At 42.9% G+C, this 9,489-nt stretch overlaps 1 pseudogene; it reads right to left on the bottom strand.

The window, feature by feature from the left end:
- Nucleotides 1–2,454: 2,454 nt before the first annotated feature.
- Nucleotides 2,455–9,206, bottom strand: LOC118996155 (GRB2-associated-binding protein 3-like; annotated as a pseudogene).
- Between the last annotated feature and the right edge of the window lie 283 nt (nucleotides 9,207–9,489).

Genomic DNA, 9,489 nt, shown 5'->3' with positions numbered 1-9,489 from the left:
AGGCAAATGAAAAATTCAGTCTTGGTCATTATAGGGGCTCTCAATTTTGAGCATTATGAAACTGTTTGTTCTTCCCTAACTTGAGGATTAAGCAAAGATTCTGAGGTCCTACATGAGTCAGCAGCTAGGGAAGCCCCTCTGGTCATCAGCCACTGCTCACACTGGTCCACTGACCCAGACTGCAGATCCTTTGATGTCCAGCAGACCCCGGTATATCCACCTCACACTTGGAATGCAGGGGTCTTTGGGGACAAGGGAGCAGAACCAGAGTTTCTTTGGGCCTAGAATTCAGCCTCCCCAGCACATCACACAGCTGACCCTTCTGAAACCTTTCCAACTCCCCATATAATTGAGTCTCTGTTACCAAACTCTGGTTCTTTAATATCTCTGTGGATTTTTATGCAGTGCCATACTCTTTATTTATTAGAGCTTTGAAATACATATTAACTTTAATTGTTTTAGCTTTTCAACTACAGTTAAAATACAGTATTATATTAGTTTCAGGTATACAACATAGTGATTAGATATAACTTACAAAGTGATCCCCTCAGAAGTCTAGTACCCATCTGACACCATACATAGTTATTGCAATAATACTGACTATATTCCCTGTGCTGTGCATCCCTGTGCCTGTTCTTTTTTTTTTTTAGATTTTATTTATTTATCTTTAGAGGGGAAGGGAAGGAAAGGAGAGAAGGATAGAAATATCAATGTATGGTTGCCTTATGTGAGTCCCCTGCTGGGAACAGGCCTGCAACCCAGGCATGTGCCCTGACTGGGAATCGAACCGCGATCGTGTGTTTCGAAGGCCCGTGCTGAATCCACTGAGCTACACAAGCCAGGGCCCTGTGCCTGTTCTTATAACTGGTAATTTGCACATCTTAATGTCCTCCCTTTTTGCACCCAGCCTCCTAAGTTCCTCCCTTCTGCTGGCCATCACAATGTTTTCTGTATCTGAGTTTGTTTCTGCTTTGTTTGTTCATTTATTTCTGTATTTTAGATTCTACATATAAGTGAAATTATGGTGTTTGTCTTTCTTTGTCTGATTTCATTTAACATAATATCCTCTAGGTCTAACCATGTTGTTACAAATAGTAAGATTTCACTCTTTTTTTATGGCTGAGCAATCTGGCATCATATATATGTATCATGTCTTCTTTGTTCATTTGTCTATTGATGGGAACTTAGGTTGTTTCCATATCTTGGCTATTGTAAATTATGCCACAGTGAAGATAGGGATGCACGTGTCTTTTTAAATTAGTGTTTTGAGTTCTTCAGCTAAGTACCCAGAAGTGGAATTGCTGGGGGCTTCTTTGTATCTTTTTTTAAAAATATTTTTTAATCTTTTTTAAAGATTTTACTTATTTATCTTTAGAGGGGAAGGGAAGGAGAGAGGGAGAGAAATATCAATGTGTGGTTGCCTCTCATGTGTTCCCTGCTGGGAACTGGCTTGCAACCCAGGCATGTGCCCTGACTGGGGATCAAATCGGCCATACTCTGGTTTGCAGGCCCGTGCTCAACCCACTGGGCTACACCAGCCAGGGGCTATATCTTATTATACTTTTTGTTTTAAAGTCTATTTTGTCTAATATTAGTATTATTACCCCAGTGTTTTTTCATTTTTATTTCCATGAAATTTCTTTTTCCATCACTTTCAGTCTGTGTATCTTTCAGTCTGAAGTGGTTCTCCTGTAGTCAGCACATGTGTTGCAGACCGTTCTGCCTGGTTTTAGGAGTTGTATCTCAACCCCTTGTGGCTAAGGGCGAGGAACAACCTCTGGAATGCCAGCCACAGGAGACAAAGCTTGTCTCTGGTAGCAAACACTGCCTCAGTTTTCTCTCCTTGCCCCCAAAGCTTGATCGGAAGTCAATGACCGGTAAGACCCCTCACAGTGGAGGGCAACCTAAGCCAGACTTGGGAGGCCTTCATGGAAGGACTTGGGGCGGGGGGGTTGCTGCAACAAAGAGCAATGGACTCTCACCCCCTGGCTTTGACATAGGCCAAGTCCCCATGTTTTCTGGGAGAAATGCTTCCTGGCTCTAATCCCCTTAAGCGTGAATACCTATCGAGGAGAAGTGCAGCTCCTTGCTTTGCTAGAGCGTGTCCTGGGGAAAAATCTGGCATCACAAAGACTTGCTGATAAACCTGTGAAATCTGCTCTGCTAAGGGTGCTTTCATTCATATGATAAGGGTCCAAGAGGAAATGAGTATGTCTCCCAAAGTTTCTGCAACTCTCTTCCTGACAGACACTGACTCAGGCTAAGCCCTCAGATTTCTTTGAAATGTTATCTACTGTTTGATCCTTGCTGCCCAGTATTCCTGTGTATTACAACCCAATAAAAGGCTATGAAGGAGGGCGCTCGGGGCCTTTTTCTCCTCGAAGAAACTAGCCAATGCTGGCCTTTGTCTCCCCTGAGAAACTGGCCACAGCTCACCTCTCCTCCCTAAGCAGATCACTTCATATCTCTTTCATATTCATTCTCATCTGTGGCACCCAGGGGGACTTGCAAAAGTCGCTCCCACACATATGTGTATGGGTCTTCTTCATCCACCACTCTCTGCCTTTTAATTGGTATAGGGAACCAATCTGCCTGGCAATGGCAAATGTAGCCCAGCCCTATCAGAAAATCAGCAGGTATGAGTCGGCACACAGGAAGCCAAACCCACAAATCAGCTTTCATGTGGGAAACCAGGCCTGCATTATACCTAGGATGCTCTGACACTTACTTTTGCTAAAACTCCCTCACCCTGACTTGAAGCAGAAAATGTTTACTGCATATCTTTAAAGTAACTTCCTGAAGTCTGTGCTAATTCTCCCAAGGAGGCAGTGTAATCAAACCAATCATTCTTATCATTACCTTGCATTTGCAACATTTTTCCTTGTTAATCTATAAGAAGTAATCAGTAACATTCTTTCCTCTGTTATCTGTAAAAAGTAATCACCTAAAGCAAACCTGAGCATAATGAATGAGAATCTTCTTTGATGTAATGCTATTAGAAAGCAATAAAAGCCTGTCCAGGCAAAGGTTGAGGTGCTTTCTCTCTCAGAGAGTGGCCAAGCCATCCCTTTTTCTCCACAGGACTTGTGTAGTCTGTGTGAATTTGTTCATTGCATCCACAACACCACTGGCCAGAGTCTGCATCAGATTGCAGCATTTAAGCCATTTATATTTAAAGTAATTATTGATAGGTATGCATTTATTGCCGTTTTTTTTCTTTTAACTATGTTCTCCTTTTTGTTCTGCTTTTTTTCTTATTATTAAAGAAGACACTTAAAATTTCTTGTAATACTGGTTTGGCGATAGCAATCTCCTATGGGTTTTCTTGTCTGAGATGCTCTTTATTTCTCCTTCAATTTTAAATGATAGCCTTGCTGGGTTGGCCAGAAAGTTTGTCTGTTTTTTTCCTGGTAAGATGGCTCTAGCAGCATTTAGTTGTCTTTAAGTTTATTCAAAACAATATTGTTAGATTGTATTGCGATAGCTGTCATATCAGCCTGCATTTAAAAAAGACATCAGAATTGATGAAATTTTGTGTAGCTATTTTAATATTGAAGATGGAAGCTTCATATTACGCTTTATTATTTCAAGGATGGTAAAAATACAACTGAAATGCAAAAAAAAAAGATTAATGTGGTGCATGGAGAAGGTACTGTGATTGATCAAATTGTCAAAAGTGGTTTCTGAAGCTTCATGCTAGAGATTTCTTGCTGGATGATGCTCCATGGTCGGGTAGATGAGTTGAAGTTGAGAGCGATCAAATCAAGGTATTAACTGAGAACAATCACCATTATACCACATGGGAGACAGCTGACATACTCAAAATATCCAAATCAAGCACTGACAATTATTTGCACCAGCATGGTTATGTGAATCAGTTTAAAGTTTGAGTTCTACATAAGTTAAGCAAAAAAACAAAAATAAAAAAACCTTCTTGACCATATTTCCACAAGCAATTCTCTATGTAAACATAATCAAAATGTTCCATTTTAAAAGCAAATTGTGATGGGCAATGAAAAGTAGATACTTTACAATACTGTGGAATGGAAGAGATCAGGGGGCAAGCAAAATAAACCACTACCAATCACACCAAAGGCCGGTCGGTATTCATCCAAATAAGATGATGTTAGATGATGTTATATGTCTTATGGTGAAATTGGAAGGGAGTCTTCTATCATGAGTTCCTTTTGGAAAACCAAATGATTAATTCCAACCAGTACTGCTCCCAACTAGACCAACTGAAAGCAGCACTTGACAAAATGATCCAGAATTAGTCACAGAAAATGCATAATCTTCCATAAGGTTAATGCAAGACTGAATGTTTCTTTGATGACCGGGCAAAAACAGTTGCAGCTTGGCTGGGAAGTTCTGATTCACCCGCTGTATTTGCCAGACATTGCACCTTCAGATTTCCATTTATTTTGTTCTTTACAAGATTCTCTTAATAGGAAAAAATAAATTCCTTGGAAGACCTCAGTAGGCATCTGGAACAGTTCTTTGCTCAAAAAGATAAAAAGTTTTAGAAAATGGAATTACAAAATTGCCTGAAAGATGGCAGAAGGTAGTGGAACAAAATGGTTAATACATTGTTCAATAACGTTGTTGGTTTAAATGAAAAATGTATTTTTTATTTTTACTTAAAAAACAGAATGAACTTTTTGACCAACCCAGTATTTTTCATTGTAAGTTCTTGCTTTTCATTACTTTGAAAAATTCACACCAGTCCCTTCTGGCTGGAAATATTTCTGCGGAGAAATTAGCTGACAGTTTTGTGGGAGCTTCCTTGTGGGTAATTTACTGTTTTACAGAAAAAGATTTTCTTTTGTCAATTGAATGACATTTCACTCTCAACATAATTTCAGCTGTATTTTCTTTTCCATTCTATTTTCAATCTGGAGTAGTTCTTGACACTTGGGCATGTAATTTTTCTGCACTGGCCTGTGTCAGGTACTTAGTGGTCTAAACACAGGAGCCCCATATATGAGGAAGCTGCCATCCATGGAAACTGGCTGTCTGCAGCCCTAGATTCTTGCTTGAGGCTCTGTGACTCTTTGCAAGTCACTTAGGGAAGAAGGCAGCTCTTTACAGCTCCAGCCTCTGCGTGTGGTGACACAGAGCTGGCCACGGGGTGAGGGAGCTCTCTTGTTGCTCTGTCTGCACTCAATAAGGATTTGATTCAGTAGTTTCCTCCCATCTTGCTCCAGGAAGAAAATGATGTTACCAGATTCTGCTGCCTTTAACATCACAATTACTTCTTTATGATCTGAGAAAAACAAGTCTTTGGCATTTATTTACTTTGGGGGCACTCTGAAATGCCCAAACCATGCAGTAAAGCCTACAACTGTCCTGAGTAACCCCGACAGCCATGGACCTGCCTGCCTATTTGATTCATCCTCATATGAAGGACACAGTGTCAGTTGAAATGTTGGAGCAGTAACTGCTTAATTCACAGTTGTTCAGAGCTGTCTTCTGGCCACAGGTGCTCAGAAGGATCAGGAAAAGACATCAAGTCTCATGCCTGAGTGAGACTTTCATCTGAGTCTCCTAAACCCTAGTACTCCAAAAAGCAGGGACAGGGGAAATTGGCTGGGAAACCTGGAAGTGCAAGTCATTGGTTTTTGTTTGTTTGTGTTTTTTTCCTGATCATAATTCTTTTTTTAAATTTTTATTTATTTATCTTTAGAGGAAAGGAGAGAAGGAGAGAAATATCAATGTGTGGTTGCCTCTCGTGAGTCCCATGCTGGGAACTGGCCTGCAACCCAGGCATGTTCCCTGACTGGGAATCGAACTGTAATCGTGTGGTTTCCAGGCTCGCGCTCAGTCCACTGAGCTACACCAGCCAGGTCCTGATCATAATTCTTTATCACTGAAGAGCCTGGGTCTGAAACAGAATAGCCAGGGAAAATTTATGCCTTCTCAAGCTTGCAAAAATTCTTTTGCCAGTGTTAGCCTACTCATGAAAAACACATTGCAAGTAGACCTTGCAATCCAAGAATGGATTTCACACCAATTGCCAGGAGTTATCTCTGATGGTAATTACTGATTACGTCAGAGTTCCCCGTTTGTACACAATGCAAAGAAACCCTGGCCTGACATACATTCAAGCATAAAAGTAACTACTCAAACTTCTGTGAAAGGGAGAGGAGATGATGATCTGTCTCATATCTGCACATGTTACTCATAGGTTTCCGAGGCTGATCAAACTGATTGACTTCCTCAAAACCCTCACAGTCAGTGTGAGATGGTGGAAGGAGCCTGCACTGGGCAGTGTGGCCAGCTCTATTCTAAACCTGACTCTGTGTCTCAGACCTATGAGTGATCTTGGACAAGTACACCCTCCTCTGGTTCTTAATTTTCTTTTCTTCAAGGTGGGAGCAATAGTATCTACCAACCCAAGCTTTCAAGGCCTTTTAAAGGAAGACAGGATATGATGCACTTGAAAACATGCTGGAAAAGGGCCAATGGGAATAGAATACCCAGCCACAAGTAGCAGCTTAAACCATTATGTCCTGAGAGCCACTGGTGTCATCTAATATGGTTATCATGGAGCCCAGGACTCACTGCCCCATCACTTGAATTGTCTTTCTTTGGGAGAAAGAAATTATTGGTCTGCTGCAACTTATGATGTAAGGAGTGCAGACTCTCCCACCATTGCTAGTCTTGATCTCTCCAACCATGTTTTCAGGTGTTAGGATCAGATGATCTCCTAGGGCTCCTCTGCTAGAAAAATTTACAGTTTCCATGGAAGTACAGGGGAGAGGTCTATTTCAGATATTGGAGTCAAACAATGTCTTCCTGTCAGTGACACTGGCTTCAGTCTGCATTCCAAATCTCCATTGGCAAGATTTTCAACCAAACTAAAAAAAATATTCTCTGAAGTCTTGTTGTTATTGTTCCTACCCTGTCTGAATGGAGTTTTCTACATGCCAGTCCATGGCTGTGGAATTCCATCTCTGTCTCTTGTGACTGTAGAGCCAACCCTAAGCATCCTTGAGGCTCTGTGCATAGGCAAGCGTGGCCAGAGAAGCCAACTTGGGCGATGGGTGGGGGTGAGGGCAGGGGCTGGACTTCATCAGAGTCCCCTCTGGGAGGACACTGCTTCCTTCTTTTCTCCATTTAATATATACAAATAGGTCCTCTCTCCCAAAGGTTCTTGTCAAGCCCATGGGATTAGACGTTCTCTTTAAATCTTGACCTGTGTTGAACATCAGTGTGATTCTAGTGAAAAATCTCAAATTGTTGCCCTGGCCAGTGTGGCTCAGTTGGTTGGCATGCCATCCTGTAATCAAAAGGTTGCAGGTTTGATTCCTGATCAGGGCAAATGCCTAGGTTGCAGGTCTGGTCCCCAGTCTGGGCACATATAATCCCCAGTCTGTTCTAGTACATATGGGAAGGCAATCAGTCAATGCTTCTCTCTTGCGTTGGTATTTTACTTTCCCTTTCTCTCTCTCTCCCTCTTTCTACTTTGGATTGCCTCTCATCAATCCATTTCTGTTTTGTGTTCTGGAGAGCTCATGCTTTATGCTCATCCACTTGGATATAGTCTACTCTTTGTTCTTCTGAAAAGTCGAGTTTCTGCTGTACAGGGTCTGGGGATGCTGATTGAAGTCCAGGGCTAAATAATCTAGGCTGAAGTTCTTTGTGCACATCAGAGCACCCCTGCTTAGAGAGTGGACGGTTCAGTGTTTCCTTGCTTGGGTGATGCTTTCTTCCTCTTCTCTGGAAACAGAATTGGCAAAAAATTTTGCAGAATTAATGCCATTTTTTTTTTCTGGAGAGAGAAAGCTGGTCCAATTGCAAGGCAGTGTGGGTCCTGATTAGAGATGCATATTTCTGGATGGTAAAAAGATTTCTCAGGTCTAGGGGAGATGACTATGCTTTCCTCTGAGGCTTGAGATCTTTACTCACTAGGGGAGGTTTCAGGTCAGCAGATAGCAGGGGCAGTGGACTGGATATGCTTCCTGTGTTCATTGGGGTGTTCATCATGAGACCTGCACAGGGATCTGAGACCAGAGATGGCGGCCAGGGGGTGCCCATAGGCATGTAGCTATCTTCATTCACTGGTTGAAGCTGTGGAGCACATTGGGGAGAACCTTCATGGTAAGTTTAAACTATGCAGCTTGTCATGGTGTCTTAAAGGTTGGCCTTCTACATCACCTTTCCATGGTCTCATGTTATCTAAGCTACAGAGAAAGATTCTTCTTGGTGCCGTGGTGCATTCTGGCTTCTTGATACTGTTGTGCCCGCTCCATAGGAGCTGCTCCTTTTGGCGCTATTCAGGGAGATGGATTGGCTTAGCAGGGTGGGGAGGCAACATGTTGGATACAGTGTCTGCTTCTTTTACCCCACAGGACAAGGAACCTTGGTTTTTATCTACCCGAATGGTGGAACTTAAGGAAGTTTCCAGAATGGTGAAGAAAAGTGGTCCCCAGAGGGCCCACTGATATCTCAATCCAGAGCAGGGAAGCCTAAGGCCTTGGTAGTAAGGTGCCTCCTGAGATCCATTTCCATGGGGTGAGCGGTGGGCAGAGTTAATGCAGGGCAGCGGCTGCAGGCCACCAACAAAAACATCATCGAATGAAGTCTGTTCCAACGAACGGTCTGAGTTTAGCCAGCTGTCACATCTGGTGGGTAAACTGGCACGGCACAGTGTTCCAATCTCACAGCCGGACAGAATCACATAATCGGGAAGGCAGGGAAACGCTGGCTCACTTCCGGTTTCCTCAGTACCTGTGGTATGGTATTAGTGCTTGGGCCATCTCTAGGTAGGAAGGAGCTGAAGTGTTGGCTCTGTGAAGGAAGCTGCCAGGATGTGGCTGGAGGGGGGAGGGTGTATAAGAGGGGCTCTCACGGAATCCACAAGACCCCTCCGGTGGCCGAAGTTGCAGCTAAGTGATGCTGTATATCCACACCTGCACTTCTTCTTTGGTCTTGGCCACCAGATAGAATGTACAATGAACATAGTCTTAACAATAAACACGAAATCATTCTGAAATTCCTTCCAAACGAAGCACTCCAAGGCATCAGGGTTGCCACTGGTGGGGCCACGCTGGAGGACAAATCAGCGCTTGCACGAGGCATAAGTTAGGGTGGGGGAGGGGCGACTTAAAGAGCCAGACCCTGACCTGCCCTCCGGAAGTAGGGCCAGAGATGTCAACAGGGCTGACTCCTCAATGGTCTTTTACTATTTACCTAGTTTTCCTCATTTCGACATATCTCTTATTTGGCTCCCCTCTGAGGACTTACTGCACACACTGGTTTGACAGGTAGTCAGTTCCTTTGAGAAGCCCTCTTCCAGTTGTGGAGCAAAGCACAAGAAAGATGGTAAATAATGATGCAGGCTCCCAATGACCAGTTTGGCAGTTAGTACTTAACTTTCTACAAGGAGAGAACTCACTTAGAGTTTCACTGAAGTGTGGGACCAAAACGCATCAAAAAAAAAAAAAAAAAAAAACAAAGAACAAAGGTAATTGATTGTGGGTGGGCAGG

The sequence above is a fragment of the Sturnira hondurensis genome, unplaced genomic scaffold (genome assembly GCF_014824575.4).
Source record: "Sturnira hondurensis isolate 20B ecotype Veracruz unplaced genomic scaffold, ASM1482457v3 Scaffold0010874, whole genome shotgun sequence".
Classification (NCBI taxonomy): Eukaryota; Metazoa; Chordata; class Mammalia; order Chiroptera; family Phyllostomidae; genus Sturnira; species Sturnira hondurensis.
The sequence above is the reverse complement of the archived record's forward strand: the minus strand, read 5'-3'. Positions and strand labels throughout refer to the sequence as shown.